A 14,444-nucleotide genomic window follows, 5' to 3' on the forward strand; every position below is an offset into this window, starting at 1 on the left:
TCAGCCTCAGAATAAGGCAATGGCAAACCATGTCTGAACAAATCTTGCCAAGAAAACCCAGTGATAGGTTCTTAGGGTTGTCGTAAGTCAGAAGTGACTGGAAAGCACACGGCGACCAAGTGTGGCATGTTAGCTGGAACAGCCAGTAAAGCTGTTAGTCCCTTCAAGGTCCCTGTGAGTTTTTATTTAAGAGATGCGGCCACAAAATCCTCCAGCATTCATTGCTGCCAGAAGAGTCCAACTGAGGCTCTGGTGGAAGCAAATTTGACTTTCTATGGGAGCTGTCCTGCGTGCTGAAATAACTGTCTCCATTTGGCTCATTGTAACCCAGGCTCTGTTAGCCACTCCTTTCATTCCCATACATCCAGATATTTTGCTGGTGGTTCTCCCATCAAAAGTTTTCTTGCCTCATCATGATGCCCCCTCAGATCTTGCATGGACCATCACAAAAAGCCCTAGAAGAATCAGCCCTGCAACATCAGATTTGTGTGTCCTTTATTAAACACAATCTTGCACCATCCCTCTGACAAGCCCACATGTCCATGCCAGAGGTGCTGCTGGTCAATCCACTCTGGACTTTAGTTTGAACTTGAAAGGAGTAATCCAAACTGCTGAATCTGATTTGGGAAGAGATAATCCTACAGTCTTAGAGTTGGAAGAGACCCCAAGGGCCATCCAGTCTGACCCCATTCTGCCATGCAGGAACTCACAATCAAAGCATCCCCGACAGATGGCCATCCAGCCTCTGCTTAAAGACCTTTATTATTATTATTAACCTTTATTTATGAGTCGCCATCTCTGAGGAAGGAGTGTGTTCCACTGTTAAACAGCCTTTACTCTCAGGAAGTTCCTCCTAATTTGAGTGGAATCTCTTCCTGTACAGTAGCTTGCATCCATTTTCCAGGTCTTGTTCTCCGGAGCAGCAGAAAACAAGCTTGCTCCATACTCAATATGACAACCCTTCAAACATTTAAACAAGCCTATAATCACCTCTTAACCTTTTTTTTCTCCAGGCTAAACATCCCCAGCTCCCTAAGTCTCTCCTCATAGGGCTTCATGGTTTCCAGGCCCTTCACCATTTTAGTCACCCTCCTTTGGACATGCTCCAGTTTCTCAACATCCTTTTTGAATTGTGAGTCCCAGAACTGGACACAGCATTCCAGGTGGGGCCTGACCAAAGCAGAATAGAGTGGCACTATTACCTCCCTTAATCTAGACACTGTACTTCAATTGATGCAGCCTAAAACTGCATTGGCCTTCTTAGCTGCCGCTTGTTGTTGTTGTTGTTGTTGTTGTTGTTGTGTGCTTCCAAATTGTTTCTGAGTCGATCGTGAGGCCATGGTGAGCTATCACAGGATTTCCTGAGGCTGAGAGGGTGTGACTCACCCAAGGTCACCCAGTGGGCTTCATGGCGAAGCAGGGAATCGAAGCCTGGTTTCCAGAGTCGTAATCCAATGCTCAAACCACTACACCATGCTGTCTCTAGTGTGTTACCAGACTGCAAATTCCAGGATCCCATAGGATGGATCCATGCCAGTTCAAGTGGATTCGTAGCACTATCATTATGCAGTGCAGGCAGGCACCCAGCCTCACACTTTCACCACTAGATCACTGTGGCTTTTGGGTTATGAATCAAGCCAGCAGAACCGTGAAATTTTATGTTCTGAAGCATTGTCAAAGGCACAAGCTGGGCAGTTCCTTTCAAGTTTTTGTTGCTGTTCTCGAAAGGGATGAGCGATGAACATTGGCCTTCGAACAAAGCAAAGAGAAGAAAGGCAAGGAGGAGAAAAGGTGGAAAGGCTCAAGCAGGTGCTCCGTCTATTCTTGCTTGAAATGCCAGCCACAATTACTGGCCTCTCAAGGTGAAGGGAGGGCAGGGAGAGAAAAAGAGAAAGCATTGGCTTTCTTCTTCCATTGCCTTTTCCCAGAACAGTCTTTACAGTGCTAGAAAACAACAGCATGGTGACATATAATTTTTTCATCTGGAAGAAAAAGACATACTTTATTATTACGGTTGCAGATCAGACACGAGGCAGATGGTTACAAGGGACTAAGAAATCTAGGAAAAGATGGCGCAAAAGTATTAAAAATTCCTGCACATATACAGGGGTGAAAATACAGCTGCCAGTACCAAAGCGAGGCTAACCACATTCACTGGAAGTGAGACATGGAGAGTTTTGACCAGCTTACTTGTGGTGAAACATGCTAAATGGCAAAATGTGGCAACCTTCAGGATGGATTCCCTGGGAGGAGAAACTGAGAAGAGAAGTGAGATCTGAAAAGGCCTGACTGGGCGCAGCTGCAAAACTGAGGCCTGTTACAGACTGCCAAAATAAAGCTGCTCCGGGTCTCTTTGGAGGTATGCTATTTAAATGATGCATGGGTCCTAAGAGTCCAGAGGTCGCGCCAAAGCCACATTCCAGTCCTAAGCACTAGAGTTCAGCTTTGGTGCAGCTTCCGGATTCTTAGGATGCATGCATCATTTAAACAGAATACCTCTAAAGAGACCCAAAGCAGCTTTATTTTGGCAGTCTGTAACAGGCCTGAGTCTGTAACTTGGGAATGAATGTACTTGTAACACAGGCAATATAGCAGAATACTGTATGGTCCAGCATTTCTACCATTCCTGACTGGCAAGGGCAGATACAGCTGGCCCTCCATATCAATGCATTCCTTATCCACACATTCAAGCATCCATGGCTTGAAAATATTAATATATACATTTCAAATCCAAACCTTGATTTTGCCATTTTATACCAGAAACATCATTTTACTGCCCCATTGTATTTAATGGGACTTTCCACACATGTTGGTATCCGCAAGGGATCCTGGAACCAAATCTCAGTGTATACCAAGGGCCCACTGTACATTGCATGTAAAGGATTCATATGTATCCCCCATCCAGTAGAGGAAATTGTCGGTTGTTAAAATGGGCCAGAGTCAAAAATCAGACCTGACAAGACCACTGTTTGGGCTGGGGGGAAGAAAATAAGATCCAAACCCCAGAGTCTAAAAACGCAACAGTGAGATACAAGCGCAGCAAAAACAAAGTGGAGATGGGGGGCAAGAAGATAAAAAGCACCCTACTGCAAGGGAAGATGATCAATAATACACCAAAATAGAATCGCGGTATTACAACCTCATTAACTTTGGGCAGGTGGAGAAGAGACTGTGCAGTTGGTGTGTGTGTGTGTGTGTGTGTGTGTCAGGCATGATGCTGAGAATACACAAAATTCCTCCCATTTGCGAAACACCAGAGGAACTGTTTTATCCTCCGCATGGAGCCTTCCCCCAATCAACCTCCCAGCATCCATGTTTTAAAGTAATTTCTGGACCTGTTTCCAAAGCAGCTTTGCAGAGAATGTTGTAGCTTCTCTTTCTGAGATCTGCCCTCTCAGTATGTTGGACTCCCACTGTCCCCACTCCATGGGGCCCATCAGGGATTATGGGCATTCTTCCAGGTAAAGGGGTGCTGTGTCAGAACCGAAACATAACTGAAGAATGAATCATAGGCCTGTTACAGACTGCCAAAATAAAGTTGCTTTGGGTCTCTTTGGAGGTATGCTATTTAAATGATGCATGGGTCCTAAGAGTCCGGAGGTCGCGCCAAAGCCACACTCCGTTCCTAAGCACTGGAGGGCAGCTTTGGTGCAGCTTCCGAATTCTTAGGATGCATGCATCATTTAAACAGCATACCTCCAAAGAGACCCAAAGCAGCTTTATTTTGGCAGTCTGTAACAGGCCATAGAATCATAGAGTTGGAAGAGACCCCAAGGGTCACCCAGTCCAACCCCTGCCATGCAGGAACTCTCAGTCAAAGCATCCCCAGCAGATAGCCATCTGGTTGAGGCCAGGCTGATCCTCTCCAGAGAAAGTTCACAACTGTCCTGCAATGGCAGCATTGGGTTGCTTCCAGTCTGGTAGTTCAGTGAATCCCTTCCAGGTTTTCATCTGAAATGTACAGGAGCAATAGCAAGTACAAAGGCTTTCATGGCCGGCATCAATATTTTTTTGTGGGTTTGTCGAGCTATGTGGCCATGTTCTAGAAGATTTTCTTCGTGATGTTTTGCCAGGATCTGTGGCTGGCATCTTCAGACAAATGCTAGCCACAGATGCTGGCGAAATGTCAGGAAGAAAATCTTCTAGAATATGGCCACATAGCCTGAAAAACCCACAAAAACAATAGCAAGTACATTTCTATACCAGTGCACTTAAGCACTCTCTAATCAGTTTACAAAGTGTAAGCCAGTTGCCCCCATCAAGCTGGGTACTCATTTTAGCAACCTACAGAAGGATGCAAGGCTGAGTCAACCCTGAGCCTCTGGCTGGTATTGAACTCACAACCTTGTGGTTTGTGAGTAAGTTGCTGCAGTACAGGCATTAAACCACAATGCCATCAGGAGCTGCCCATGATGCTGACCCTCCCCATCAAAAAAGGTTCGGCAGCCTGAGTATCGCATTTAATTTTCTGACTTCAGACTTGGAGTAGATAGCAAAAGCAATAGCATTTACATGTCTGTACTGCTTAATAGTGAACTCAGTACTCTCTAAGTAGTTTATAATATGTAAACCAATGGCTCCCAACAAACTGGATACTCATTTTACCAACCTGCGAAAGGATGGAAGGCTGAGTCAACCTTGGAGCCCCAGGATCAAACTCACAACCTTGTGGCTGTAACCAATGCGCCACCAGGGCTGGACCCCCCCTCTTCACCACTGCCTCTTCCCACCTTCCTGCACCCAGTTTGCACAACTGACTCAAAGTGAGACCAAAGTGCGTGGGAGTATTGATCCATCTATATGGTTGGTATCCCTCATCCACAGCTTCAACCATCCATGGCTTGAAAATATTCAAATACATAAATTCCCAAAGCAAACTTGATTTTACCGTGTTATTACAAGGAACACCATTTTACTAGCCCACTGTATGTAATGGGACTTGAGCATCCACATGTTTGGGTTTCCACTGGGGGCCCTGGAACCAAACACCAGTGGAAACCAAGGGCCCATGTATTTATAGATGTCTGCAAGCTTGGGCCTGTTTGTGGACATGAAGTCTACAGCCAGGAGAGTGGGCGAGCATCTCCGCTGGACCACTGTGCAAGGATTCAGACTCCAGCAAGGTACTTTTCATATTGCCTGTCAACTGTTGGATTTGTGGCCCCTGCCACACCTCAACCTACCACTATCCAACCCTCTGGGGTGCAGTTCTCTATATTCAATCATGGCTGGGAAATCCTGCTTGTCTGGGGAAGGTGTGGTGGTGCCATTCTATGCACAAAATCTTCCTTTGCTATAATTTGCTAGTTGATAAACTAAGGCCCAAACAGACAAGCCAAAAATAAGATGCTTGGGGTCACTTTAGAGTATGCTGTTTAAATGATGCATGCGTCTTAAGAGGCTGGAAGCCAGCCAAAGCCATGCTCCAGTCCTAAGGACTAGAGTGCGGCTTCTGGTCTCTTGAGATGTGTTTGTTATTTAAACAGCACACCTCCAAAGTGATCTGAAGCAGCTTTATTTTGGCCTCTCTGTTCAGCCCTAAGTCCCCAGGATCATACCATAGCCAAAAAAAGGCACTATGTGCTCCAGAGTTGTTGTGTGCCTTCAGTTGTTTTCGACTTACGGCAAACCTAAAGGAAAACTATTGTTAAAACGCTTTTGATGTTGCCCAGTGCAGAGGCAAGATGTCACATTGGGCACCAGATTTCCACCTTCGTGACTGTAGTCAGCAGTGTGTAAGCTGGAGAAACACCCTCTCTTTCTCAGTGAGCAAAGAGACACTGTAAACTTCTTCAGATGAGGCTTTATTCTTAGAGGAAGTTCCACTGTGTACAACAAAATAACATCAACACATCCACCATCCCCACTAGTGTCTGTCTGGATGATGGGACTTTGAATACCAGCTAATGTCCTGACCCCTGTGTTAGCTGGAGAAGGAAGGTCTGATGTTCCAGGGAATAAATGACTTTTCCAACCAATCTCTCTCTCTTCCCATGCTTCATTCTCTTTTTCTTTCTTTCCAGCAGTCATGAGTTAAATGCTGTGTCACTACTCCAGCAAAGACTCAGTGAGCCTTGCCTCTCCCTCTGGTGCCACAAAGGATCCAGCCACCCCCCCAAGTGGCTTTTCATGCTGCTGGTGACATTCACAGATACATTTGCAGCACTTTTGACTATCTTTTGATGTCACTTCCTATTTAAATGCCTAATCATTATGGCTCACAGTAATCCTTTTATGCCTGGTTACATGAAACCCACATGTACAATTTTCCTTGTGACTCTATATCCCAACAACGGTCACGGAGTTTGGCAAGATTGTTCAAGGAGCTTTGCCATTGCTTTCCCCTGGGGCTGAGAGATTGTGACTACCCAAGGTCACCCAATGAGTTTTCATGACTGAGCGGGAATCCAAACCAGAGTTGGAGTCCAAGATTCAGTGCACTGGTGCTGCTGCTCAACTAGTGCCCAGAGCGCAAACTGAAATCGGATAAAGGTTCCCAAAAACTGCAAAGGTGGCTGCCTTTCTGTGGTGCCTTTGCAAGAGATTGGGGGTAAAGAAGGCCCAGCCTGGTCTGCAGCAGAAGGCCCAGCTTTAAAAAGCAAGCTTGTAAAATGTGGCTAGACAAGGTAACTTACATGGATTTTGTAACTGGTTGACCAGCCAAACCAAAGGGTGCTCAGCAATGGCTCCTTTCATCCTGGAGAGAAGTGACCAGTGGGGTCCCACAGGGCTCGTCCTGGGCCCAGGCTATTCAACATTTTTGTCAATGATTGGAAGACGATTGGGGGCATACTCATCAAATTTGCAGATGACACCAAATGGGATGAATAATAACCCAGACAACAGGATCAAAATTCAAAATGACCTGAATAGACTAGAAAGCGGGGCCAAAGCAACAAAATGAAATTCAACACGGAGAAATGTAAGGTACTGCACATAGGGCAGAAAAATGAAATGCACAGATATTGTATGGGTGAACGAGAGACTTATATGTGTGAAAAGGACTAGGAGTCAAAGTAGACCACAAGTTGAACATGAGTCAACAGTGCAATGCAGAAGCTAACAAGCCAATGTGATTTTAGAATGCATCAATAAATTAAGTTTTGGGACGATAATGTGGTGTAACTTAGTGCTGCTCTATTCTGCTTTGGTCAGGCCCCACCTGGAATATTGTGTCCAGTTTCTGGACACACAATTCAAAAAGGATGTTGACAAGCGGGAGCGTGTCCAAAGGAGAATGACTAAAAGGTGAAGGTCTGGAAACCATGTCCTATGAGAATGACTCAGGGAGCTGGGGATGTTTAGCCTGGAGAAAAAAGGGTAAGAGGTGATATGCCCTGTTTAAATATTTGAAGGAGTCATATGTGGGAGGAGCAAGCTTATTTTCTGCTGCTCTAGAGAACAGGATCCAAAGCAATGGATGCAAACTGCAAGAAAAGAGATCCACCTCAATATTAGGAAGAACTTCCTGACAGTAAGGGCTGTTCGACAGTGGAACACACTCCTTCCTCGGAGTGTAGTGGAATCTCCTTCCTGGAGGTCTTTAAACAGAGGCTGGATAGCCATCTGTCGGGGATGCTTTGATTGAGAGTTCCTGATGGCAAGGGGGTTGGACTGGATGGCCCTTGGGGTCTCTTCCAACTAGATTCTACCCCAATCTTTCTCTCATTGTTTCTTGTAATTTGAGTCATGGCTCAAAGAGACAGGCATGTAGCTATGGGGGAAATAAAGCGCGCTCATCAAAAAGAAGCCTGCCTGCCCCCAAATGAAATGTTCTTTCAGTCCCCAAATTTCAGCATTGTAGGACTTAAAACCGCAGCAGAGCATTTAGAAACAAGAAGGAACAGTGCAGAAAGTGACCGAAGGGACGTGTGAACACGGCCCAATGCAAGAGTTCTAGATATTTATAATGTTCGATGCGGAACAGTTCTGCCATGCTAGAGGCTGGGAGAATATTTCATGAGCTTGCCTGGCGATGTGATTTGGATGTTGGACTATATGCTGAGAGCCAGGGGTTGATTCCCAGCGTAACCATGAAACCCACTAGGTGGCTTTAGGCAAGTCCACACACTCTCAGCCTCAGGGACCGCAGTGGCAAACTCCTTGGAACAAATCCTGCCAAGAAAACACGCATGATAGGTTCATCTTAAGGTCGCCATAAGTGGGAAATGACTTGAAGGCAGACAGCAACAACATATCCATACGATGCAGCGCGTTGGTGCCCTGCACCTATGAGCCTCAGTCCTAGTTGTTATTCTTGTGTATCCCTTGGAATCACTGGGCCTTAAATATGTGTGGGCTCTCCATAATGCAACTGTATAGATCTACTCCAGTTAAGACGGATGGCATGCTCGGCATAGTGGGACACTGGTTTCCCATTATCCTAACCATGTCTGTCTGTATATGATGGGACTTTGAGTACCCCCATAATGTCCTGTACCCCTGGTATTAGCTGGAGAAGGAAGGTCTAAATGTCATCCAGGGAATCTATGCTGACCCTCTAAGGAGTAAAGGACTATTTCCAACCAATCTCTCTCCTCTTCCCGCGTGCCTTCATCTCTTTTCTTTTCTTTCCAGCTGAGTCACGAGCCCTAAAATGTTTCATTTCGTTTGCATGGCAGAGTTTAAAATGTAATAAATGTAGGCTTATGAGATTTGTCATTCATACAGTTAAGATGGGATGTCGGGTGGGGAACTGGTTGCAAACACTAGTTTTTGCATGAATTAAAAAGCAGAGATGGTTCTCCAGTCCTGCAAAAACACACACACACACAAACATCTTAATTGATTTCCACATATAAAAGGAGGCTGAGTTACGAGTAGGAAAATGGTAAAAGGAAACGTGATACAAATGAATTTTAATACAAAAAACCGCCCAAGTATACTAAACTGTGCACCTGCTTTGGCTTGGAGAAATCCCAGGCTGAACCCTTGGCACTCAAGCTTAAAAGAATCTAGTAGCAGGTGGTACTAGATGCCACTGGGATAGACCAGTCATTCCCAGACTCTGGCCTTCCAAGTGTTTTGGACTTCAACTCCCAGAGTCCCAGATCATGGGCAAGATGGCAAGGCTTTTGGGAGCTGAAGTCCAAAACACCTGGAAGGCCAGAGTCTGGGAATGACTGGTCTAGCCCATGGTGTCTAGTATCACCTGCTACTAGATTCTTAAAAATTGGGTGCCTTGGTTGGATATATTTATTTATTTCTATGCCGTCTTTTCCCAGAAAAGGACCCAAGGCAGCTCACAGATAAAATGCTTAATTTAAAAAAAAATTTTAAAATAATTCAATTAGTAATAAAAATTTGTCCTTGAAGCACCCTGAATGTCCTGAAGATGTTTTTTTTTTGTAGGTTTTTCAAGCAATGTGGCCAGTTCTAGAAGAGTGTATCCCTGATGTTTTGGCCAGCATCTGTGGCTGGCATCTTCAGAGAATGCTGAGTGGAAGAGAGGGGGGTAATTATACTCTTCCATGCCAGCATTCTCTGAAGATGCCAGCCTCAGATGCTGGTGAAACGTCAGGAAAACTCTTCTAGATCTGGCCACATAGCCCGAAAAACCCACAAAAACTATGGATGCCGGCCATGAAAGCCTTCGACTTCATGTTGGACTATACTTCCTTCAGCGCCATTCAGCATACAGTCATCCCTCCGTACCACAGATTTTTTTTAATCCACGGATTCAACCCTCCACAGTTTGAAAATATTCAAAATATATACATAAATTCCAATCCTTTTTATATAGGGACACCATTTAACTATGCCATTTATTTAATGGGATTTGAGCATTCACAGATTTTGGTATCCTTGGGAGTCTTGGACCAACCCCAGGAGATGGGCCCACTGTATCTGAAAACATAGAATCATAGAGTTGGAAGATACCCTCAAGGGCCATGAGTCCAAACACCAATGTGCCATGCAGAACTCACAATCAAAGCATCCCTGACAAAGTCCATTTGGCCTTTGCTTAAAGACCTCCAAGGAAGGAGACTCCACCTAAATCTCTGAGGAAGGAGTGTGTTCCACTGTCGAACAGCCCCTTACTGTCATGAAGTTCCTCCTACTGTTGAGCTGGAATCTCTTTCCTGGAGCTTGCATCCATTGTTCTGGGGTCCTACTCTCTGGAGCAGCAGAAAACAAGTTTGCTCCCCCTCAATATGACATCCTTTCAAGTATTTAAACAGGGCTATCAATACACTTAACCTTCCTTCTCCAGGCTAGAGGAGTAATAATACCACTGGGCTTTTCAGTTAGTTAGCCTTGGATTGTGTTACAAGGTCAACAGAAGCCTGAAATGAAAAGACTGGGCTTGTTTTCAAGCAACTGATAGTTTTCGACCCATAGCCTGGCAGATGCTCCCACTTGGGGCCACAGCAGGAATTAACAGGTCTGGTGTCTGAAGAAGGAACTGGGCAATCCTACCTTTCTTCAGCCTCAGAGTTACAGTATAATTTTCTGACATTTTGAATGGTGGGGATCTGATGCCACTTGCAATATCCTTTCTCTGTCAGGGCGGGTCGGTGGCTTCCAGGGCAGTGGTGTGGTGAATTCATTCCAGGTTTTATCCCAGACTTTAAAGCTGAGAATTCCAACTTGGTTCTCCAAGGAGTTGTTGGGACCTGCAGCTCCCAGGCAATGTCCAGGGATCCTGAGAGTTGAAGTCCAAAACACCTGGAGGACCAATGACTGGGAACCACTATTTTAAAGGCAAGGAACCCTATCTCCACAATAGACTCAATAGCCCCTTGAACAGCTCTGTTTAAGCGTGGAATAAAACCCAGAGCAGATTCACGGCACTACTGACAAGGAATCCTCCAGCCATACCAAAAAAGTATAGCAAAAACTGGGGCAGGGATCTGAAATCATACTTGGTTTCTGCTGCTCCAGAGAATAGGGGCATTTCCCATTACACAAATAAAGATGCTTTTAACCGCTACGGTGACATCCTATGGAAACCGAGGGTTTGCAGCATAGGAAGGGTTATTTATCCTTCATATGCTTGGCAGTTAAAGCAGAACATATAACTGTACAGTGTGGAAAGGTTACATAGGATCTTGACCAATAGATTCACAATTTCAAGAGATTCCGCTTAAACATTAGGAAGAAATTTCTGATGGTAAGAGCTGTTGGACAGTTAATAGATTACCACAAAAGGTAGTGGATTCTTCTTTGGCTTTTTTAAAAAGGAGGTTGGATAAGTCTCAAGAGTGCTTTAGCTGTAGATTTCTGCATGGCGGGGCATTGGACTATATGGCCCTTATGGTCCGTCCCCTCCAAGCCTACCATTTTAGGAGTGCTGGTACTTCAGCCTTTCTTTACTGTGACTTTGGTGCAGATTAAGCTATAGATCTATCCAGATCCCATGAAAACATTGAGACCCTTGCCTAAACGTTATGGGCTGAACATATGCGGGTCCTTTTATATTGATGTTTGCCTGTTATGACCTGTTATGTTAATGTAACTTTATATATACCTAGCTGCAGAGCAGAAGCATTAAGAAGCCCTTTTTGTGTCATAGAAAGATGTGTAAAGGAACACCAGCAAGTGCATCTGATGTGCGTTGTGCACTTTGCTGGGTCTGCTGTGTTGTCTGCCTTCAAATCATTTCCAGTTCATGGCAACCCTAAGGTGAACCTATCATGAGGGTGTTTTTTTTTGGGGGGGGGGGGGTTGCCATTGCCATCTGAGAGAGCATGACCAGGGTCACTCTGGGTTTCATGGCTGAGTGGGGATTCACCCTGTTCTTCAGACCTGGCTGTGCTACCTAGCAATATAATAGTATCCCTCTACTGGAAACACATGTTATGCAACTGTGTGATTCTAATTCCTACAACTTACTTTATATACTCAACTATAAGTCAGTCTCATGTATAAGTTGAGGGCAGGTTTTAGGGCCTAAATTATGGATTTTGACATGATCCATGGATAAGTCGAGGGTAAAGCTTAGGGGCATGTGACAAAGGATCTAGAGGATAAAGCAAAGGCAAGCAATGGCAAAGAACTTGCAAAATTCCAGCAAGAATAACTGTTTGTGCTCATACTAAAGGCTGTATGGATGGGTGAATAGAGTGGGGTCAGTGCTTCCAAGATGGATGACCCTCTTGCTTTTTATCCTGGGAATGGTTCCTTTTTAAAATAAGAGTTAAAATACAGTACTTACATTGACTCATGGGAAAGTCAACTCAGCTTTTTTGGGTCAATTTTTTGACCTAAATGTCTAGACTTATACATTAGTATATACAGTAAGTCCACTTATACAGGGATACCGATAAATCCCCAGCAGGATTTGGATACCAATATTGATTCCTCCCTCCTCCTTACCCTTTAAGTATAGGTCTAAATCTGCCTGGATTACCAGCAGATACAGTGGTCTATCAAATTTTGAATTCCAAACAGGGAAAGTGATGGGACAAAGAATTGTCTGAGGTCAATTCTTTTGGATCCACAGATCAGATATCAACAATCTCCCTAGATGTTCTTTTTGTCAACTCTCCAGCTCCTGGGCCCATTAGATACTCTAAGAGCAAACACTTCTTCTATTAATGCTTCACAGCACCTGGAAGATATAAAAGGGTCTTTTCGGTCCAAAACACACTGCAGAAATAATCCAATTTGAGGCTGTTTTAACTGCCCTGGTTCAGTGCTAGGGAATCCTAGGAATTGTAGTTTATTGTGGCACCAGAGCTCTCTGACAGAAGACAAAGGGCCTTGACAGACCAGTAATAAACACTGGCCTGGGGGCAGAGTGGGGGCATGGAGTCCACACGGCACACGCCCTGATGCTGCCATGGCACTGCCATCATGCCCTAAGCCTGACCACATGGTGGGCAGCATCACGGTGCTCATCTGGATGCAGCGCCAAAGAAGTGCCAAAAAGCCATGGCACAGGCAGCTATGGCATCCTTTCTGTGGCGCAAAAAGGAGCCTCTTTGTGCTGCTCCTTTTTGCACCGTGGAAAGGCCAAATTGGGGCCATGGTATGTACTTGCCGCGGCCCAGATTTGGTGAAGACAGAGGCGGTTGCAGGCTGCCCCTTAGGGATGGTCTGCTCAGCCTCTAAATGTCTCACAAAACTATAGTTCCCAAAATTCCCTAGCAGTGAGCCAGGGCAGTTAAAGCAGCCTGTGTTTTGGACCTAAGGCCCAAAACAGACGGGCCATAAGCACCATGCTGGCACTAATATTAGGGTTCTGGAGCACGTAGCATCTGCATGCTCTGAAACCCTAAAACATATGGCCGGCACCATCTTTATGTGGTGTCATCCATATGTGGTACACGTGCATGACGCAAGTGCGGCACCGCATCCTCCCCACCAGACAACATGCTTGCGTCTTGGACGTGTCACAGTGTGCCAATGGCACACTGATGACATCGTCCCAATGCGCCAAAAAGAACCCGTATTTTCCAGGTTCTTTTTGGTCCGGAGGGACGCCATGCAGTTTGTCCGGTGCGGCGTCTCTCCGGGGGGAAACTGGACGCCTCCAGCCCGCCCTGACAGGGAGGTTTGTACCAGGCCTTAGTTAATGTAACAGATAGCAATGAGAGTGGCTGTATCAATAGTCTTTCAGGGACAAGCCTCACTTCTCAATAAATCAGGAGGTCTATAAGCCAGCCTTGATTACTTTCATTGTGTGCAGCAATAAAAATATTTATATGCTCTGTGATGATATGCGGCCATATAAAGCCCATCTAGCAAGATTGAGGACGAGCTTTCCATTGTCTCTCGGGGAGAAGGAGAAAAATTAATAACCGACCGGAAGCAAATTTCAAATCTGCCCAGTGAGGATCAGAGCTCCAAATCCTTCGCCATCACTCAGTCGGTGTACTCCATAATTAAACTATCCAGCATTATAATATACATTGACAATAAAACCAGCCAGGAGGAAAATCAAGATTAAAGTATCATGATTACATACCAGTCTCGGCTATGCAGGTTAATCTGTCCAGTTCGATCAGTAACATCTCTTAATATTTTTTTCCCTTGAGATCAGGATAAAGAGGGGGATTGGGCTACATTTGCCACCGCAAAAACAACCATAGGTGTATATATCTATTCTGTGTTCCTTCAGGGCAGGGGGTTAGTCTAGATTAACTTTATGGGAATGTTTTCCAAACTTCGGTCCTCCAGATGTTTTGGACTTCAGTGCCCAGGATTCTTGACAGTTGGCTAAAGCTTTCTAGGAGTTGATGTCCAAAAATCTGTAAGACCAAAGTTTGGGAACCACTGCCTTATGGTAAATTCCAACTCTTAAGATTCTATTATTGTTTCCTATGCCGTTACGGTATACCTTACCACTTGAACCATCATGGCTCCTTCTTGTCAAATTCTGAGATTTGCAGTTTGGCAAGACGCTTAGAAATCTCTGCTTTGAGAACTTTTGTCCAATAGTTCTCAAACTTGGGCCCTCCAGATGTTTTGGACTTCAGCCCCAATGGTCAGGGATTCTG

This window comes from Sceloporus undulatus, chromosome 9, assembly GCF_019175285.1.
Source record: "Sceloporus undulatus isolate JIND9_A2432 ecotype Alabama chromosome 9, SceUnd_v1.1, whole genome shotgun sequence".
Classification (NCBI taxonomy): domain Eukaryota; kingdom Metazoa; phylum Chordata; class Lepidosauria; order Squamata; family Phrynosomatidae; genus Sceloporus; species Sceloporus undulatus.